Source organism: Acomys minous, assembly GCF_964271855.1.
Source record: "Acomys minous genome assembly, chromosome: 4".
NCBI lineage: Eukaryota > Metazoa > Chordata > Mammalia > Rodentia > Muridae > Acomys > Acomys minous.
Genome location: NC_140486.1, coordinates 93,127,880 through 93,150,050, shown reverse-complemented (window position 1 = coordinate 93,150,050; position 22,171 = coordinate 93,127,880). Strand labels below are relative to the sequence as shown.

The 22,171-nt window shown below is 42.6% G+C and overlaps 1 protein-coding gene across 4 annotated transcripts in view; it reads left to right on the top strand.

Annotated features, from left to right (window-relative positions):
• Positions 1-5,662: 5,662 nt before the first annotated feature.
• Positions 5,663-22,171, top strand: part of RHBDD1 (rhomboid domain containing 1) — a 115,756-nt gene continuing 99,247 nt past the window's right edge. The window contains exons 1-2 of one of the 4 annotated variants that reach the window (XM_084779825.1): positions 6,367-6,451; positions 19,670-19,749. The gene's annotated coding sequence lies outside the window, so the exon portion shown is untranslated. Of the gene's footprint in view, positions 6,174-6,209; positions 6,452-6,533; positions 6,719-19,669; positions 19,750-22,171 lie in introns of those variants that run through there. The other 3 variants (XM_084779828.1, XM_084779823.1, XM_084779827.1) reach the window with 3 other exon arrangements.

Below are 22,171 nucleotides of genomic sequence, written 5' to 3'. Positions count from 1 at the left end.
CCCTCCCCCATTGATCACTAACTGAGAAAAGTACTTATAGCTGAATCTCATGGTGTCATTTCCTCAGCTGAGCCTCCTTCCTCTCTGATAACTCTAACTTTCATCAAGTTGACACAAAACCAGCCAGTACTGGTACAGAGGGAAGCCACCTCGAGAGAGAGTGCATTGTAGGCAGCAGGGTCATGGGGTGGGGCTATTCCAGGCCACTTTGTGTTCAGATGATTCTACCATATGCTCTAATATGAGACATATAGCTTCAGGAATGAGTGTCTCCCTCGCTGGACTTCATTCTTGCTTTAGTCTAGTCTGTCTTTGCTATGCCTATTTCTCCCTTTTGGAACATGAATGCTTACTCTGTGTATACTGGAAGTGTGTGTTGGTGTTGAGACCCACCAACATTGAAACAAGCCCAGGCCTTACTACGTAACATAAGAACAGCCATTTTGTTTTCCCTAGTGTGCAGTTCAATACTTGCTGCTTAGAAGAAAATAACAGAGATGATAAATGTATGCTCTACTTGAGTTAATGATAAGTCTATGTTCTGCTTGAGCTAATGATAAACATATGTTCTGCTTGAGTTAAGCTACAATGCCCTGCTATTCTCACAGGAATGGTAGGGATCTGGAATCCCCAAACAGCAACCCCACAAGAGAGGGAACTGTTAAGTCCCCAAGTTCCCTGCCCCCCCCCCTATGTCACAGCCAATCAGCTTAAAGATCAGCCAAAATGCTTTGTCTAGTTATCTAGGCACAATGTGCCTGAAATAGAACTGATTCTTCCTACATGACTGTAGGGTTTTTGTTTGTTTGTTTGATTTTTTTTTTTTTGGTTTTGTTTTTTTCCTTTCAGAAGCTCACACTGAGAATGCCTCGGGGTCACAGTCTTGGTTCCTGAATCCATACTGTGTCCCTGACCTGTCAGTCTTTGTTAAGTGTTCAATAATCTTTCATAAACGTGAGTTTGGGGTTTGAGCAGTCAGTGCAGGCTATTCCTGAACCCTAACATTTGAGAGTTCATCTTGGGTATCAGAACACACACTGTGTGCCTGCAAGACCATGGGATCTTGGTACCTTGTAGGTTTCCCTGGAATATATCCTTGTTGACAGTCAAGAAACCTGGAGGGAAGGACTGCAGACCAGTCTAAGACCCAAGGGAGGTAAACAAAGGAGTAGAGGGTATTTATCCTATTATCCCTAACCTTCATACCCTCCTAACCACCTTGCCTCCAGAGAAACAGGTGTACCCAGTTCTGGGTTTGAAAGATGCATTCTTCAGCCTTCCCTGGGACAAGAATAGTCAATCCCTCTTTGCCTTTGAATGGCAAGATCCCGAGAATGGGTTCAGCCTGTGGCTGAGCTGGACCAGGTTTCCTCCAGGGTTTAAAATTTCACCAGCCACCACTGATGAAGCTCTACACCAGGACTTATGGTGAATGCATGCAGAATATGTCAAGTGTGACCTTACTCCAATATGTGGATGACTTACCCTCACCAGCGCTAGACACTGACTCTTGCCTAGAGGCCACTACAGCCCTCCTAAAAACCAAACACAAACTAGGATACAGAGTCTAGGCTAAAGAGGCACTGGTTTGCATGTCTGAAGTCACCTACCTGGGCTTCCATCTCGAGGAGGGGCAGGTGATGGAGCCTGTCTCAGGCCCATAAAGAAATGATTCTGGGCACCCCAGCTCCCAAATCCAAACGCCAGGGCCTGAAGTTTCTGGATTCCACTGGCTTCTGCAGGCTTTGGATTCCTGGCTTCCATGAAACCCCTAATTCACTCTATGAGACCACAAGAGATCAAGAAAGAACTTTCGAATGGCATAGAACTGAAGCAGGCTCTATTGTCTGTTCTGGCCCTAGCCCTGCCAGATGTGACCAGACCCTGTCACTTGTTCATGGAGGAACATTGCAAAGGGCATTGCAAAGAGGGTTTTGACTCAAAATTTAAGCCCCTGGCACTTCCCAGTAAGAAACTGTACTCAGTGCCTGCTGGTTGGTCAACCTGCCTAAGAATCATAGTAGCTACTGTGTGGCTATTTAAAGATGCTAACAAATTAACTCTGGGCCTGGGCCAACCTCTGACATTTACCACTCCCCACACTATTGAGGGAGTGCTCAAGAGGCCACCTGGCTCTGCCTCCCAAGTGCTGAAATTAAAGATCTACATCACCACACCTGCCATAAATTTCCTTTTTTAATAAGCAATTTAATACATGTATGAGATTGCTGTAATAGTGCCCTGTTCTAGTTTGCCCCTCTGTGGCTGTGATAAAACACTGACCAAATGCAACTTCAAGAAAATTTTTATTTGACTCTCAGGTTATAGTCTATCACTGAGCAAAGCCCAGGAGCCTGACGGCAAGATTTGAAGCAGAGACCATGGAAGAATACAGCTTACTGGCTCACACTGAGACCACATTCAGCTATCTTAGCTATGCAGCCCAGGCTCACCTGCCCAGGGAAGGGCGCCATGCAGTGGGCTGGCCATGAAACGCATCACTGTTAAAATATAACCTTTTCTTTCTTGTCCCCAAGATCTCAGCTTGATATCACAATGTAAAACACAGTCCAACTTTTAAAAATCCAACTCATGAGGCAGGAACTATTGAGGACTTGCTTATCCTATCTTGGTAGAGTTTGGCCATCAACTCTGCCTGCATGCAAGCTTGCCTTTTTTTTTTTTTTTTTTTTTTTGAGGCAGAATTTTGTGTGTGGTAGAAACGAGAACATTTCCCCCAGTGGCTTGTTTGCCACATTTGAATCCATCTCTATAAGGAAGTTCTTTGATGCTCAGCATCTTCTTTGAGGTGGGCTGGGTGTTGCCAGGAGTTAATCAGTCTTGTTATCAAAGAATCTTTAAAATAATAAAGCATCTTTAAATGCCATATTCTGTAGGTCTCTGAGGCTTAGGGGTTAAGATGTTTGTATGCCTAGATAGAAGCTTTAAGTTGATAGAGATGAGATATTGATTTTCACTCAGAATTTTAGACTCACCAAGATAGGGAAGATGTTCTCTTCAAGTTTGTCAAATACAAATAGCTAAATCACTATGAATGTAACATTTATATATTTCCCGACTATTTCATGGCTCTTCTTCCTGAATGTAGTTTATTTTATTTATGTGTAATAACATAAATGTATATGTAAAAAAAGAAATAAAAAAGAAAAAAGCATATACAAAGTCCAACTCATTAAAGATTTTATTTTATTTTAAAAGTTCAATGTCTCCCTATAAATAAAAATCTTTAACTGTGGGCTCATGTAAAATAAAAATTAAGTTATGTAGTTTTTGCTCCAAAGGGGAAAAAGCAAACATAAAAACAGCCACACTTAAGCAAAGCCAAAGTATAGCAGTGTAGCGCCAAATCTTGTAACTGGGTATCTGACGTCTGGGCCACAGTGCAGGCTTGGGCTGTCCCTCTTCTTTGTCTTGGTCATCCTCAGCATGCAGTTTGTTTAGTGGACTCAGGCAGGCTCCACTTCACTGTGGTGTGTCCTTGATGGACATCATGGTCCTATAGTCTACAGTATCTTAGCATCTCCACGGCAACTGAAGCTGCATCTTTATCAATGACCTCTCCTGCATTTTCATCATGAGCCTCATCTCACCGTATGGTGCCAGGCCCCAGCCAAACTCGATGACACCCTGTGCCCACAAAACTAGTAATGTGGGAGACTCTTACACATCACCAAGCTCCCCTGCTAGCTTCCGATGAAGCCTTGGCTCCCTGGACTGCGGTCACCATGTGCCTCTAGAGCTATAAGCAAGTAAGCAGCTGATGTTTTAGGTCACCCAGTTCATGGTATTTTCCTTTTTATCTTTTTTTTTTTAAAGTAAGAATTCTAGAAAATGGACTTTTTAGTTCTTTAACGGGTTTTCTTAGTTTGAATCTAAGACCTTGTCTAGTTTATTTGGAACACCTACTTTATTAACATTTTACACAGTTTCCTATAGTCTAAATTTCTGTAGAGTGGGCCAGGAGGCATATCCATCTCATGCCTCATTTAGGACATTTGTGTCTTTCTTTTTCTTTTTCTTTTTCTTTTTGTAAATCAAATATTTGGGTTTTTGTTGTTAAGAATCAGCATTTAATTATTTTTTTATTTTCCTCCTTTTTCTGTGCATTAATTCCTCCTTCTGTCTGGTGTGTGTGTGTGTGTGTGTGTGTGTGTGTGTGTGTGTGTGTAAGGTGCTCACTTTTTTTTTTTTTTGCTACTCTTGAAGCTACATTATTGAGATAGTTTTCTACAACAGTACTTTAAAGCAGCAAATGCCTTTCCAATTATCATTTTAGATAGAACTGGGAAATTTCCATGTTGTCTTTTAGTCCAGTTAAAACTAATTTCTATTTTTCTTTACACCTTTACCCACTGAGTAAATTTAATTTCAAAATATATTTCTATTGTTGATTCCTAATTAGTTTAATCATTACCAGAGAGCATAATCTCTGCATGATCCATTCATTTTAAATTTATTCACATTTGCTTTATGGCCTACCATATGAGGGTGTCTTGGAGAACAGACACCTTCAAATGAGTATAAATTCTGCTTTTATTGAGTGGCCTGTATTTACTATTTAGGTTGAGTGTTTTTAAAAGTTTCTATGTCCTTAATAGTTTTCAGTCTAATTTCCTATCCATTATTAAGAGTATTGAAAATCAGATTTTGTTGTCTGCTTCTCAATTCATTTCCCCTAGACACACAACCCCTCCCCTTTTGCAGCTCTGTAGCCTTGTACCTGCTAGGCGGGCACTCTAACATTTGGCTACACCCTAAACTCCCATAAGCTTAGGCCTATATTTTTGGATACATGGATAAGTTCCTATATCTTATTGCTTTAGCCATTTTCACAAACTTACGAGATCTGTCTGCCTCTGCCCCCCAAAGTGCTGGCATTGCAGGCATGCAACTCCAAGCCCTGCTCATTTTACTTTATTTAAAATAGGAGTGAATGTTTTTATTTACTTATTTTTTTTTTTGAGACAGGGAGTCATATAGTCTACGCTGGTCTTGAAGTTATATAGCAGAAGCTGTCCTCCAACTCTCAGTCTTCCTGTGTCTATCTTCAGACTGTTCTGGCTATTGATTTGTCCCACCACACCCTGCTCCGAGAGGACACTCCTAAGCCCTGCCTCCAGTTGTATTTCCGCTCCCTCCCTGCCCCCAAGATTACTGATTTGAGGCTCTTTTAAAGTCACCTCTTCTCTTAATTACATATGATAGTGACAAAACAGTTTAAGTATAGGAAGGTGTCCGGGGTGGCGGAGAATACAAAATAGGAGTGCATTAACAGAATGATCCATATGATCAGAAGAACAAATGGGGAGTCCGCTCCTTTTGAGAAATTGCACTTATTTTATCTGAGATAATTTTCTATATACAATTTACTTGCCCTAGTCATTTGACTTTACATTTCCAGGAATGCTGTTTCTCATAGTCAGTCTTGGACCAATATAGTCTTTTTTTTTTTTTTGTCTGAAAACTTTTTCATTATAAGATTCAAGAATTCATCCCCAAATTCACTAAGAATTTTGTCATTTTAAATTCTAACATATATCTCCTATAAAGAAGCCAAATTTTCACTTTAAATTCCAACTCCAAGATAAAAATTTATAAGAAGAGTGTTTCTATTAGGCAAAACCAAAAGATACACTTTTGGAGCACAGGAAAATTTTAATATGCTAACTAAACATGACTGCTAAAACTTTTGCTAAATAACTGGCTGCAAAGGGCTACCTGCACCTGACTCGTGCTTTGAAAAAAGTAGAACTTTCCTTCAATTAGTAGGAAAAAAAATTATGCCAAAGGCAGTTTACTGGTATGAAATGAATGCAGCATTGCTTTTAGTAGAAGCTGCCCAGGAAACTGGTTTCACAGGAGAAGCAGAAAGGACATTTTAATGAAATGACCTAGGACTCAAATACCTTATACTTCAAGCTGTCAAAGCAGTAAACAGGCTAGGCAGAGAGCCTCGGATGTGCGCTTGGGGACTGAAATGTACACCATGGCCTTGTTTTGCCGGCCTACTTTCTGAGACAAGCAGCTTTCATGAGGTCCATGTGGAGAAGCTACTGTCCTCCCTGCCCACTTTGCAGGCTGCATTGGACCGGGAAGAAACTTTCTCCACCTTGAGGGAGCTGGTCACAGGCGGCTCATGTGCTGTGCGCGCGGTAAGTGGTCAATAGTTCTTTATGGCGGTAAAAGGACACTGACATCCTCGCTGCCGAGGGTTGAGGTGGGATAAGCCCTATATATTAGGCAGAGGAATAGTAGAAATGCCAGGCTCACCGCTGAGCATGCGCAGTCAGTCGCACTCCGCTCTTGTAGGCCTCCGGAAGTGAAGCCTCCAGAATTGGAGTCCGTAAGGGAAGTTGAGCCACCGGATTCGGCGTCCGGGCGTGATGACGCGTGTAGGCGGAGACTACGTGAGGACGGAAGCGGGCTTAGAGTGAGTTTTCCCGTCTGTTCAGCTGCTGAGTTTGTGGCGTCGCTTTTGTGCGGCGTGTGTCGCGGCTTCCCGGGACCGCGGATAGTGGGGCAGGGGCTGAGATTCCAGCAGGGGCAGGCTGGGCGGAAGCGCTGCGTTGGGGGCCAGGGTCCGCCGGGCGGAAGCGCTATTTTGGAGCCATGGTACACCGGGCGGAAGCGCTGCTTTGGGACCAAGTGGATATCGGAAGCGGACCCAGCGGGTCTGGGTCTTATCCCTTCAAGCTAGGTAGGGGTAGTCTCACCTAGACCGCGTGGCTGGACTCTTAGTGGTCTAAGCTGCCCGAATGGGCTTTTGATAGATTCCTCTGACTTCAGGAAGTTTGAGACGAAGTTGCGTCAGCCAGAGCTTGCAGTGACAGGTGCTTGACTGGATGGCCACTTCTGTCTCAACACGTAGACCCATACTATCTTCTGTATGGTTCTTCCACGTAATAGAGGACAGAAATACACCCGAGGGACTCAGCTCTTATCCATTCACACAAAAAGCTCCTATCGTATGCTTCTCCGTTCCTCCAAACCAAACATTATTTAAAAAATAAAACTTAGCAGCACTTGGGAGGCAGAGGCAGGTGGATCGACTTGAGTTCGAGGCCAGCCTGGTCTACAAGGGGAGTCAGGACAGCCAAGGTTACACAGAGAAACCCTGTCTCAAAAAACCAACCAACCAAACAAACAAAAAACTTAGTATCGAATTATTGTGCGGTTAAGATTCGGTTGTTGGGCTCTTAAAATTCCTTTCAATAGGTTTGTGGCACCCAGGATTTTGATTTTGTGTTTTGTTCCTTGAGGGGAGCGTGGCACCAGATTTTTTTCTCCCTCTCTACTTTTTGTCCCAATATCTTAATCTCCTTTACGGTCTTCCTACTTCTGTTACTGATTCTGCTTCCAATCTTCTAGTGTTCTGGCACATTCCAAGAGCCCTCCATCATCTAGGGAAATTGTTGGCAATATAGATTTTCGTGTCATGCCCCTTTGAGCAAACCTTCTGGTCTATTCCAGTGTTTCTGGGTGCTAAGTTTCATGAACAGCATAGTCATAAAAAGCACTCACTTGTGGAGGCACAGATAGTGCGGTTTGAGTAAAGTGAGGTGTTGCCTAGATACAGAATCTCGGGCAAGTCACTTAACTATGACTTCATAGTGCTAAGTATTCCACGTGAAAACAAGTGGGTAGCGCTAAGGTGGGGCCAGGCATTCCTGAGTTACTAGACCTGCATGAGGAAAGCACATAGGTTGTCGAGGAAGGGACGAGTTGTAGGGTTAGATAGGAATTGGAGCGCATGGCTGTTGTGACTGCTGCATAGAGGGCACTTCTTTTATCCCAGCTACACAGGGATAACAGGACACAGGACAACTTTTTAGCTGGCAGTGGTAGCTCACACCTTCAACTCCAATGCTCAGGAGACTGAGGCAAGAGAAATCACAAGTTGGAGGCCAGCCTCGGATACATTTGATGAGACCCTGTGCAAACAATCAAAATAAACCCAGAAAGTCACAGCAGTAGGTACTGACACTAATTTTATTTACGTTGTGGTAAGGTAGTTTAATGTTCTTCTTGTTTCTTCATCTTAGTTATACCTAAGTTTGGCTGATAATTTGGTAAAGGCCAGGACACAGTTGCAAAGAAGCATAGAGGAGTGGCTAGCAGCCCACAGCCAAAGCTGATGATGTTTCCATCCTTATCTTTTGTCCTTACATGTCATCTCGCTCCGTCATAGCAAAGGCGGCCTCATGCCATCGGAAGGGTCACGGTTAAGTTAGACATGCTCTTTAAATGATTTCTTTCTTCACGGGCCCGTGTAGAGGAAGAAATAGTTTCATTCAGGGTCTGAAGTTGCTGCCCTAGCTCCAGGCTTGTCAACATTAAAAAGGGTCAGTGACTGACTGGGGCCTATGCAACCGAGCTTTGACTAGAGAGCGCTGGCGCCAAGGCCATGCTGAGGCCACAGGATACTATGGGGAGTGAGTGTTCATGTAAATACGTCACTTGTGTTATCAGCTTCTATCAGTGATTAATTAAAGTGATCTTGAAGTGGTGGTTTTTCAGAGTCAGATGTTTTCTTATTTTCTGTGTAAGAAAGATGTGTGGCTATGGTTCTGGGTCAGGCAAAGCCAGAACCAAATGTTTGAATTCTGCCTCCTCCTGTGCATTGATTATGCCCTGTAGACAAATTAGCATGTTTCCAGTTTTAAATTCTCCCCCTGCAAAGTAGAGGCTACTATTAAATGAGATAACTATTAATTGTTATTTGTTACTACATTATATGTTAGGTAATGTCTCTTTTTGAAAGAGGAAGAAATATTTTTTGGTTGTGAGCCTAGCGTTTAATTGCTGAGCCATCTCTCCATCCCTGAGGGGAAAATGATACATATCAGTTTCGTTCTGACTGCTCTGTTAATTTCCTCAGCATCTCTTGCATGTGAGGTCACTTTATTACCTGGTCACTGTGTCTTAAGTGATGAAGATGCTGAAGAGAGAGTCAAAGCTTTCATAATTAGTGAGAGAAAGCAAACACAAGAAAATTACAGCTCAGCTTGGTAAAACAGTTATTTCATAACCAGTGATTTCTAGACATTGTTTTTATAGTTTCCAGAAGATTAGAGATAGTTAACATCAAAATATCTTTGATTTTCCTATAGCTGACTTCATTGGGGACAGTCAGCTGCCGTATGATGCTGTTATGTCATAAAGAACGATACTTCTGCAAATAAATGCAGAAAATGTTAACTCTGAAAAAAGTTGATTTTTTTCAATATATGTGCTTTGATATCTATTTTCTAAAATTATTTTCATAATTTTACATAGCTATGAATGTATATACATGGAATATGCTTAAGGCCATTCATAGTAGGCTGTACTTTTGTTTACTTTGTAGTGTATTATATGAAGGTAGAGAGAAAATGTAAAAAGAAATCTATACTTATATGCATACACTCATTAAAATTATTGTAAAAAGCCATTAAAACTTTGAAGCTGTTCTTTAAAAGAGGTCCCTTAAAGGTGCTATTATTCTATCTAAGCAGTGATTCTCAGGGTTTTGTTTGTTTACTTTCTTTTTTTCCTTTTTTTAAACTTGGAGTCTCAGAAGCAGAAACATTTACCCAGAAAGTTCAAGAGTTGTGAGGCTTTAAGATGGACAAGGTTGGAGGACACAGGCTCCTGATCCAGAATGTGTCCGGGGGGCTGGGACTTTGGGGATCCACATATGAGTCACTATCAGAGGCTCAGCTCTGAGCATGAGTTGCACCAAAAAGCTATGATGTTAGGGGTCCAGGTGCTTGGAATCCTTAGGCAGGCCCTGCAGAGTAGCTGGCTTTGTCCCCAGGGCAAACATATGCCTGAGTTCTCATGCAGAGTCATGGGTGATTATTCAAAACAAACCAAAACAAACCCCCAAACAAATCCAGTCTTCAATCTGTCCCATATTTTACAGAAATGGGACTTTATGCTGAATAACAAACAGCAAACCCCACAGCTTTTTAGAAGTTCCACTTACACTATGACAGCTGTATCACTCTTAAAGCTGCGTAGTATTTCAACTTGTTTAGTATCCCAAGTGATCGAGGAAGAGAACTAAGGAGTCAAAAGGAATATATACAGTATTAATTGTGTATACAACCCACGTTTTTGTTATATGACAGCATCTGGTTTGCATTCATATGCTAAAGTAGTTTTGTGTGTGTGTGTGTGTGTGTGTGTGTGTGTGTTTTACTAACATTTTAGTTAATAATGACTCCTCATAAAAATAATTTCAAGTCTCACCATTTGTTAGCTTGTTATTAGTGGTAGTAGTAGTAATACTGCCATTTTCCCACATTTGAGGGGCTTTCCTGGTGACAGCTGGAGAGCGAGGGGGGAGGGGAACCACTTTCAATCAACCAGCTGCTCCTTGCAGCATCACGGTGGTGATATTTCAAAGCTGGTGGCTAATTCTGGCCGTATTCAGAAAAGAAAATGTGTCATATTTCCGGGATGCAGTAGATAGTGTGCAGGGGCCCTTTGGGATGTAGATGATAGCCAACGGCCAGCGTGTGCGTTCAGGCTTGCATGTCAGTGTTATTTACCATCTAGCGTCTTGGACGTTGTTACATGCACATCATAATTACAAAGCAATGAAGTCCAGCTCCATGGGGAGACGTCTCATTACTTTATGGACAGGAAGGGGGAAATGAAGACTGAACTTGAGTGCTGCCCTTCATGCTTTTATGCGGTACACTGTTTTATCTATTCTTCACCGTGGCTTTAGGAAACAAGTGCATTTTTTTTTTTGTCAAAATGGATAAAAGACCAGGTAGCTCAGCAAGACTGAGAATGTGATCTGTCCGAGGCCACACACCGTGTACATGACCCCTTCTGACTTTAACTTCAGGGATCTTACACCATCAGCTGTTTCTCCACGGTGCTAAGTGACATACTTATAATCCGGAGTGACAGTATTAGGATAGCAGTGAATTAAATGTATATACATATTACAGTCACCTCAATTTTATAAGTAATATGTAGTGTACATATATGTTGCATCTATGCATAATTCTGGATTTTTTTTTCTTGAACAAAGCATTTTGGACAACGCCAAAACTTTAACACCCATTATATTACTGGTAGCAAAATTTTGTAATTTTAGGTGTTGTAAAATGAATGAGTTGTGGTTCGAAATTTAAGCAACTATATAAAGACTACATGCTGCCACATAGTCTCTTTTACATAGTCACTGCTCTTTTCTTCCCGTCAATACATGCTAATTTTGTACTAATAGGGGCCTGTTAGGCTTCTCAGTTTTCATCCTGAAAAGAAGTCCTTTAATTTTTGTTGGGTGGTTCTGCCATTTCAGTGGGGTTTGGGAATTGGTCCATCTTCTTCCTCTTGTCTAAGGACAGTGCTTAGCCATAAAAACTTGAAAGCTTGTCCTGCACTTTCCGCTGTGTGCGTACGCTTAGGTGCAGTTTTGAAGTCATCCTTCGTGGTGTGCTAATGCTGCTGTTGATGGCTTTGCCTTTCTAGGCTGTAGCTTCCTCAGAGGACTAGCGTGTTAAACAGAGGAGTATAGACTGATACAGCTGTGGTCTTCATGCCGTTTCAGACATATACCCTGCCTGTCCTAGTCTCACAATTAGAGAAGTGTTTGTTAATGCAGTGGGTAAATTGGGACTTGAACAGGTGACTTCAGGAACCTTCCTGAAGGCCACGAGACTGAAGAGATCAAACCCTTATTCAGTTTTGTTTCTTTTGCTTTTAAATGGATGGGTACACAATTGTACCCCTAAGTTCTAGGGAGACCTTTTTATCCACTGGCACTTCGCTGATGCGTATACTCTAGACTTGTTTTCCATGAAGAACGGAGGCACAGATGCTTTAGAAAACCACTTCTATCCTTTCTACTACTGATTACTTTTAAAACATCAGCTTGGTATAAATGGAAGATACAACTGAGACAGAGCCTCCGTTTTTCCTTTTGAGACTACATTATTCATGTAGTGCTCACCTGAGCGTGAACATTTAAGAAGACTTCCTGCAGAAGTTGCTCTTGCCCACGCCCTTAGGCCTGTACTCACCTGCCTTGAGGAACAGCATGCTCGCTGTCAACTGTTAAGATACAGCCCATGTGACCTCCATGTTCTGGCTCCCTTATGGGGTAGAGCCTTTGTTAGTCTAAAGGACGTGGTGATGCTTCAGATAAACTCAAACCCCCGTGTGAACGCTTTCATAAATGCACAGTGGCTCGGGTAGACGTCTTTGATGGCAAACAGAAGCAAAACTATCTAATTGGTGTGATGCAGATAATGTAGTTAAAGACAAGAACATTACTGGAAGCCATGTGGATGAGCGCAGACACAACAGCTAGTCCAAATGGCCGGGCCCCAGTGAAGGTCAGTGGGAAGGTGTGTTTTCTGGTCTGTGCAGTCTCAGTTCCTGTGACAAGCGCCTTCGCGTAGTCTCAATGTCATCAGTGCGAGTTCTCTATTCAGGTTCCTAGTTCCAGAGCAGAATTGTCCCTGCAAGTTCGCTCTCCCTCAGCCCTGACTGAGAGTCCATCTTTCCCCCCAACCCAAGATCACATGGAATGGGGTGGGCCACAGCTTCTTGTACTTATATTAGATTGGCAAAAATCCCCAACCTGTCCCCGATCACGGGTAATTTGAGGGACCGTACCCCATCTTTGAAGTATGGCTGCCTTTCCCACTTGACTAGTTTTTGTGCAGAGGGGATTCGGTCCCATAAATAATTCAGAATCAGTTCATGCACATGAAATGAGGGGTGACAGGGGCGGGCAGCGCTTTCTCACTTGCGCGGGATAGACAAAGAAACCTGATGTAGAGCAAAGATGAGGGTGAAAGTCCTTAAATCCGCTTGAAGGGCGTGATCAGTGGTATGCTTGCAGTGCGGTCCCCGGTGTGCACCCGGGTTTAAAACCTACGGCTGCAGGGCTGTCAGTAGGGGAACTTTAATGAGCTCTCATTACACTAAAACTTGTGGGCTGAGCGAGGAGGAGCTAGCTTATGATTGATATTGGAACTCATAAGCGTTGACGGGACAGAAGTGGAGTTGGCGTGAATTCACCCAGAGCCGTGGAGCAAAACTGAGGATTATATGCAAAATCTAGTAGCTTCAATTTTTCAGTCACTTTTCATGTGTAAATATAGTCTGATCACTAGTGTTGAGCCAATAGCACTTTTAAAAGTTGGAGGAAAGAAAAATTTTGCCAGCTGACATCTTGAGATTTGTTGTTGTTGTTTAATCTCTAGAAATGAAGGGTCATTAAATTCACACAGTATCGCATAATCTTGACAAATAGTGGCTTGAGATTTTGTTATATAGTTTCTTTTAATTAAAAAGTAACTTATGGGGCCAGCATATGGCCCAGTGGGTAAAGGTGTTCGCCGTGGAAGCCTGATGACCCGAGTTCAATCCTGGGAGCCCATGGACAGGTAGAAAAGAAAACCAGCTCTATAAAGCTGTCCTGTAATGTCTTTGTGATACTGTGGCACATTCTCTCCCTCCCCAAGATCTTCCTGCACACGCCCAGTAATAGAAAACAATCCCACTTTCACACTCCTTTCATGTAACTATACTGTTTAAAAGGTATGTATGTCATTGAGTCACAGAATACAGTTTAAAATGTGGGCTAGAACTCTTAGAGGAGGTTAGTCACCATCTTATAAAGGCACTCAGAAGTATTTCCAGCTTCTTTCCCTTAAAATTACTTTTAATTGATTTGTTTATGTACATAAACCGCCATCACTTCTCAATTGGCAATTATGTCGTTTCTATGTTTGAAATCTTACTTGGTCTTTACAAAGCCAGATGAGCCCGTGTATCCTGTTACAGGGGAAAAACTGACATTTTTTTTTTTTTTTTTTTTTTAGCATCCATTGGTCAGCATGTTGTGGCGCTCCCACTAAGGACTATCCCCTTAGCCACACTGCCCTGACCTGTGTGCATTAATATTGCTGATCTTAGATATAAAGGGCTCAGTCCGTTCCTCCCCCGACCCCCCCAGCCTGTCTATTAACACCCCCATCCCCTGACAACTTTTATGTTCTGAAACTGTTAAAATGTGTCCTGCTATCCATCATCTCGTGCTTCTGTTTGCTATGCTTGTGCCAACCGCTCTCTGGTGCGGCAGCGCGCCCTGAGAAGCCTTTTGTCCTTTCCGTCTCGCGGCAGCCTGACAGGCTTTCATGTGGGAGTCAGCAAGATTGCTTTTCATGGAACAAAGCTGAATGTTGCTTTCTAGGTGAAGAAAAAAAATAATTAAATGCTTCTAAAGATGTATTTGATTAACAGGAAGCTGATCTGTGTAAATTAATTATAACTGTAATGATGTCACAGCCCTGTCTTTTGTTATTAACCAGGTAATTGACCAGGAGTTTAGAAGCTTATTGTAACTGACAGTTAGCAGTTTGACCTTGTGTACTGTCTGGAAGTGAAACACACACAATGAATGTAAATGCAGCCGGTTCATTGGGTTGCGCGTGTTGTCACGGTGTCTGATCTTGGGGTCCTATTTTCATTCTTTCTTTACTTCTTTGTTGAAATTGCTGGCCTAGCCAATAGTCTCAAACTTGACATTATTTTTAAATGCCCCCTAAAAGCATCTGACCAAACACATATGTCTGTGTCCTTGAAGAACTGTAATCAGACATGAAACCTTGGCGCATTTGGGATATATGGTCTAGTAAGCAAATATCAAAACTAAAGGAACCTACTTTTTAACGTCTGTGTGAAGGAAGGTAAGACGGCTTTTGATGGATGGATGTAGGGGCACACTTGATTGACGGAGAGTTTATTCCAGTTTGTAATTTGGACAAGTAAAGTAAGAGTCCTTAGGAATAAGGATCTTTGACCTTTGGTGAGTTTTGTTAAGGACAAGACTGTGAGAAAGAAGCAGACTAGAAGTGGCCAACTACTGTTCCCGGGGTTAGCCACCCGATTCTCCTGCCTGCTAACTGTACTATCAGCCCTGGTACAGTAGGACGTAGCCATTTCTACAAATCATGACGCTATGCAAAATAGCTAAAAAAAAACCTAAAGAGCTTAGAGACAGGTAAAGGCAGGGGAAGAAGATGGCAGCCTTATGTAATGGTAGCGCGTATATGTGTACTCCATGTAAGTAATGTGAGCATTGCAGGAAACATGGCTCTCTCTGCTCAGAAAGCCTCGGGCCTTGGATTGTCAGGACCACAGCACAAAGCTTACTGTTCAGTGGTGGAGATACGATGGAATGTAAAAATGGACAGAAAGCTGTGCGTGCTGAGGTCATGATGTCCTCTGTGAATAAGGTGGCAGTGGGTGCTGAGGAGTGTGTCTACTCTGTACTATCTGCCCCAGCTGGATTCAGTTGTCTGAATGCATCGTATGTGGAATTCTATTCACACTGTCCTCTACGGATGGGGTGAGTTTGAAAAAGCTTCTTTCAAAAGACGTGTTTCAGCGGAACTCACCAGACTCGCTGTCTCTGCCTTCTTCCGTGCGCACTTGTGTTCTCAGGACTCTGTGCTGAGGGCGCAAGCTCGCCAAGCTCCACCTTCACAGCCCCCTTTTGCCTTCTACCTGCTTTTGTTTTTCCTCCAGAGCTTCGCTCAAGCAAGGAACCAGCCCCAAGGTCGTCTCTGAACTGCACTTTGAGTTCACATCGGCAGGTTTGTGTATTACCGGCACACTGCTAAAAAGCATGTGCATTAGATGACATAAGACACAAGCTTGTGACAAAGGACAACACTGAGCTCAGAAGGCTGAGGCACTCAGCAGAAGAAAGATGCCCACTTGTCCAGCTCTGCCGAGATTTGGCTGAGTGGTGCTGTGTACCAGTACAAAGATGGCTCCTTGGGTGGGACCTACGCCAGGGACCCTTGAGAGTTAAAACTTCCAGCTTTTCTGCTCATTGGACCATGCTCTCACTTAAAGAAGTGACACTTGAACCAGGTTTTCAAAGCTCAATTCTGACTTGCTCACAAGATGAGCCCTGAATGACTCTGATTCATTGTGGTTACAGGCTTGAGCAGACTAGTCATACTCAAAGTGAGTGCACAACTGAGGACTAACTAGCGATGTGTAACATGTGTCAAGTTGGCCAGTGGTCTCACTTATCTTTGATTTGTATTTTTAGAATAGATAATCGGAGTAGAAATGTGTGTTTCTTTTTTCATCCTTAAAGACAATAGAGACTAGACTTGGATTTTCAGACTGAGCTGCAAAGCAGTCTGTTTCAGCTTAAGAAATCAATTGTTCCAGAAGTTGATGGTTTTGGAGTACCCAGAGCCACGAAGGTGAGGACTTAACTGGGCAGAGGGAGGCCAGCTAGCATGAACAGAGTGTTGGGGGGTACCGTGTGTGACAGTCATTCCAATTCATTAGTCTGCAACATTGCCAGTTGTTTTAGCTATGCATCTCATTGCATTTACAAAATGCTGCTGAAGAACAGTTGAAGTAAGGAAGTGTCTGCTTTGCCTCCTGCTTCTGGACAGAGAAGCCATGGTGACAGGAGCTTGAGGCAGCTGGTCCCACTGCATCAGCCATCAGGAAGCAGGGAGCTGAGTCATAGCATTCAGCTCCTCCTCTTTTTTTGTTCAGTCTGGGATCCCAGCCCATGCAGCTGTCAGACAGGTCTTTGTAACTCAGTTAACCTAAGCAAGATGATCCTTCACTCTCAGGCTCAGAAGCAGGTCCCTTAGGTGTTGCTAGCCTCTGTCACGTTGACTGGGTTAGTCCTCACATCTGGGGACCCCTGCATATTACTCACCGATATCAAAGCCTTCTAGTTTTGGCTAATAGCCCTGTGGTGCTTTATTTTTTTATTTTTTATTTTTTTATAAAATACTTTAATTTTGAATTTATGTGCGTTGGTATAGGGATGTCAGATCTCAGAGTTATAGACAGTTGTGAGCTGCCATGTGGGTGCTGGGAATTGAACCCGGGTCCTTTGGAAGAGCAAGCAGTGCTCTTAACCACTGAGCCATCTCTCCAGCCCCCTTTAAATAGGAATGCCCCTCATGTGTTTGAATGCCTGCCTCATAGGGAGTGGCACAACTAGAGGGTGTGGCCTTGCTGGAGTAGGTGTGGCTTTCTTGAAGGAAGTGTGTCACTTCAGAGTCTCAGAAGGTCAAGCCCAGGCTCAGTGGCTCACTGTTTTGTCCTGCTGCCTGTGGATCCAGTTGTTAGAACTCTCAGCTCCTTCTCCAGCACCATGTCTGCCTGCATGTCGCCATGCTTCCCGCCATGATGATAATGGACAAAACCTCTGAAACTGTAAGCCAGCCCCAATTAAATGGTTTCCTTTATAAGAATTGCTGTGGTCATGGTGTCTTTTCACACCCTAATTAAGATAGACCTTATTTCAGAGAGTGTAATTTTGAATCTTTGTTTTTCCTTGTGTAATATAATTTATATAGCTCATGTACTGTTTGGTTGTTACTGCTTTGTATAAGTTCAGAGCATTTCCTGAATCTCCAGTTCTTTTCTGGATTGTTCTGCTCTCACTGAAGCCAACACAGTTCATGTGGATCTTTAACTCTCAGCTACCAGTCCTCAGCAGAGTAGAAGGATTTGGTTTTTGATGTGGGAAGCGGTAGTAGTTTTGTCTGCCTGTTTTATTTCTTTAGGTCACTTATCGCCCTCTTTGGTTGTGAGATCAGGGCAGAGGTTGGAGTCTAACCTTTCTGCCCTGCCATTTTCCTCATCTGGTGCTGCTGGCCTCACCCTTTCTGGCTCAGTTTTAAAACTGCTTCTTGGGTTTTTGAAGTCTGCAGAGCAGAGCCCGTCCCCCCTCCCCACTTGATTGTCTTTATTGTCTCACATTTCTAGGCTCAGAAAAGATGACCACCTAACTTGAAACAGTTGTTCCATATTTAAAGTCTTCTCACAGCTACCAACTCCTCCTTGCTCCGGTAACTCTGTTTACACAGATAAGGCTGCTTGTTTGTCATCGGGCTCCAGAAATCCCTCAGACTCCAAAAACCCCCATGTGATAGTGTTTGGAGGCAGGTCGTGTCAGAAGTGACCAGGCCAGGTGGGTATGAGATGGGAAGGAGAGCCAAGCCTTATACAAAGCCCAGTAGACTCTTCTGGTGTGTTCCCTACCGCCTGCAAGAGGCTCTCACCACAGTGATGTCACCCTGCCACTCTCATCTCCACTTTCTGGCTTCCAGAACTCTGAGGCATGATTTTTTTTTTCCACCCAGTGACTGACACTTGCTTATATGGGGTTGAACTAAGGATGCCAAAAGCATTATCTAACATAAGAGTTTCCTTTTCCTTTTGGTAAGAGTTTTCATAAAAGGAAACCTTTTCCTTTTAAATCGTCAACATCACTTTTAATTGCAGTTCTCATTAAGCTCTAGCTAAACTTCATGTTTACTCATATGTTATGAGTAAATGTTGATCTAAAATTAAACAAAACTTGGTTTTTCTCAGTACTGTTAGGAAATTGCTTCAGACTTAATTTTATCCACCAAGAAGCATTCATATGGAAGAGAAATAGGTGTCATCTTTTAAAAACAGGGGTTCTCATTTTGTGACTTAAGTTGGAAGACCCTGGCTGCACAGCAGGCCATTGGGCTATTTCCTGGACTGCTCCTCTGTCATAGCTTCAAGTTTTTATTCCCATAATTAATAGGCATCTGAGGCAGTTGTTACCTGCTGTACAGTGTAGATTGGGAAATTTGGCTCTCATAAGTGAGGTGCAGGTGGGCTGCTGGGGCCTCTCAAAAGCATTGGCAGTGGCAGGCAGTGGTGCTGTTGTGAGAGACAAACAGCTGAAGGGTCTGTCTCGGAGCTTATGGGTATTGTTCCTTTGACTTTTCTTATCTGTATAAGGGAAATAGAATCTGTTTCAGCTTCACACCAGGGCTGCTGGAAGGATATTCACTGGGTCAGGCTCTGGCTTTTGGAATTGGGATTATACACTGTAAGCTTGATCATATGTCTAAAGAGCTCACTTCCATGCCTTCTGGAGGAAGAGAACCCATGTGACTGTCCATTTGTGAAGATGGCCATGTGCATTAAGCACTTTGGATAGAGAAGTGGAGGCCAGACATTTCAGCATCCTTGAGTGTCTTAGGCAGAAGCACCACTAAACTACTTCTGTGGATAATTGCAAAACAGCTTCAGAGTGGACACTGACATAAGTCGCTTTCTGGGAGAGTGCCGGACGGACCAACTGGTACTTAAAACAGAAAGAATGCCTTCATAACATTATAAGAACTAAGTGAAATAAATCACACACATCCACTTCTAAACTAAATGTGTAACTATCAGATGATATTGAAAAGTGTATAGATTATTATAAGACTGCAGTTCCTAGGCTAAGCCTTGGTGGGTCAGTGATGATGATACCTAAGTGCTATCAATAGACACCTAGAATTCTAAGTTTTAGGCACTGTTAGCTGTCAGTTCCAGAAGGGCAGTCTCATTGTTTACGGCCCACTTCAAAGGTAAGGGGTTCAGGCATGGATTAGGAATTTAATTAAGAGCCAAGTGTGGTGATTCCTGCACCAGGAGACAGAGGCAGGCGGATCTCTGATGTTCCAGGCCAGCCAGGGCTACATAAACAAAAATGACAACTTTTTTTTTTTAAACACAGGATCTTTTGGTCTCAAAGCATTTAAGTCAGTCTTTAAACGTGGGCCTCTTGGCCCCAAACTCCATCCTGTTAACCATGGCATGCTTCATGATTTTGCAGGGTCAGAAAGGCATCTGATGGATCGCAGGGGAAGATGGTGTGATGAACTTGGATTTTAAGCAAATTGAATCAGGCATTTTGTAAGTAGATTAGGGAGAGTATCATGTGCTGAAGAGCTGGCCTTTGTGGGTTGTGTCACCACATTAACATGTGGTTATTAATGGTTGCTCACTTGTCTGGAATATTCTTATGTCCATCCATGTAATTCTCTTAAATCCTCATTCCTCCAAGTTACTGTGTAAACCTATACAAGCCTTCCATGTGATTGGTATTAAAGCAAGCCATTCCCTTTCTTTCCTAGTCTTTTTTTTTTTTTTTTTGGTAACTTTATTGTTTAAAAAAATGAACAAAAACCCTGCTGCAAATAAAAGGGCAAGCTATTATTAAAAGACACTTGGACATCATCCCATTGAGGGATGAGGAATTTCTTTACTGGTAAAGATTGTGAATGGGCAAAAAGAAAGGTGGAAGAGCCTGTGTCTTAAAAACTAAGTCTTCTTACTTAAAAGCAGAGGACACAGCCAGTGGCATCAGGCAGTCTCTAAGCTGGCATTCTTAGTTGGGTGCCTCTAATATGGAAGTCTCTGCATCTGGCGAGCCATCACACTAAAGGTCTCCATAGACTTTAAGAGAAGACAGGGTTTTTAACTCCTAGTGTCTCTGGTGCAAAATCCAAGTTGTAGGCTTCCCACGAATAGATACTAGAATGTAACTATTGAGAGTGTCATGCTACTCCCAACGACTAAGCTCCCGTTCCCTCTTTATATAATTTGATTCCAGTCTTCATGTTTTATTCATGAAGTTCATTTTTATTCATTTGATTGTCTTTGCTCTTTTTATTTCTCCCTTTAATGCGAAGTAAGAAAACAGAGCCCCATTCTGATTCCCTTTGCTTTTATCACAGTACAGTTCACAAAGCCACTTAGCAGATTTTAAAAGACTAGAAAAAATTGTTGTTTGTGTGCAGCTTGTCATCAGCTGACTGTGGAGTCTGATGAAGAATCCACACTGTCTCCCCCAGGACCCCCTGTGTACTAGTCTACTTAGGTAGATGATGCTTTCTGGTAAATTGAGCAGGGTATAATGATGTGGAGCCATGCCATCTGCTATTATATTTAATATTTAAATGTTAAATTTGGAAAGCATAATTACTATAAAACTTTTTAGCGGAGCTTTTTGAAACTCAAATATGTTTATTTGAAAATAGACCAGATTTGTTTGTAAGTATTGAGTTAAGAAAATTCTTACTTTCTTAATTTTCAGGAAGATCTTAAATATCTGTATTGTGATCAGTGTATTCTAGGACCTAAGGAAACGACTGCTTTTTCAAAAATAAAATTGTACTGGCAGAGGAATAAAATAATTGTGTTATTGTGCTAGGTAGAAACATTCTCCTCTGTTGATACTCCAGTGACAAGTAGAGAAAATAGTTTCTCAAGTTTGTACTTGAAAAGCCATGAAATACAAGGTTTCTAAGAATGCATCTGGGCAGCTTATTGTGCCCTAGAGAGAGAAGGCTCATTGAGCTGAGCAAGGTGCACTGGTGTCTTACCTAGTCTCTTGGTCCTTTGACTATGTTTAATGTACTGCTCTGTTATCTGGCTCTTGCAATTAAGAAAGCAGAGATGTTTTTATGTTCAGTACGAACATTTGTTCTTTCCATAACATTTCACATGGTTGGAAATAGTTAAAAACACAAGCCCTCTGTGCTCTTTTGAAAGGATTTTGTGGCATTTACAGTCTTATGTGTTCATCTAAGCTGTTCTATGCTGTTGAAGGGCATTCACGTTTCCTCTCAACATACCATGTCCTGGGGGAATTGTGGTACCAATTTTGGCAGTTCAGCCAGGCGCTTTCTCTTTGTGATTTCACCTTTCTTTCTCGTGTTTTCTCTTGATCCGAGCTTGTTCGGTGATTTCTTAAGGGTAAGGGGTGAAGTAAACACTTTTGTGTTGGGTGAACATGTCTGAATTCATATTGTGTTTTCAGCAATGTATAGTTAGCATTTATCGTTATCATTAGCCCTACAGTATCATTAGTCCTTGGAGATGGATGTTCATACCACTTCGTTCTCACTAGGATGAGAAACACAGATAAAACCAAAAGAGTCCAGCTGGGCAGTGGTGGTGCACGCCTTAAATCCCAGGACTCAGGAGGCAGAGGTGGGAGGACCTCTGAATTCGAAGCCAGCCTGCTCTACAGAGCAAGTTCCAGGACAGCCAGGTCTACACTGAGAAATCCTGTCTTGAAAAACCAAAAAAACCCCAAAACAACAACAACAACAACAACAAAGCATAGATTCTTGAGAAGATGAGGAAGTCAGAGGCTTTGCATCCTGCTAGAATGAGCAGGCAATGGCACATGAATTTGAAAAACTATTTTTCGTTATGCCTCAAAAAGTTAAGCCACAATTGCTGCTGGCCCAGTAACTCCTCTAGGAATGCACGTTCATACAGAGAGCAGCACACTCAGATCCTGGGAGCATCCGAGGGCCAGGCTGCA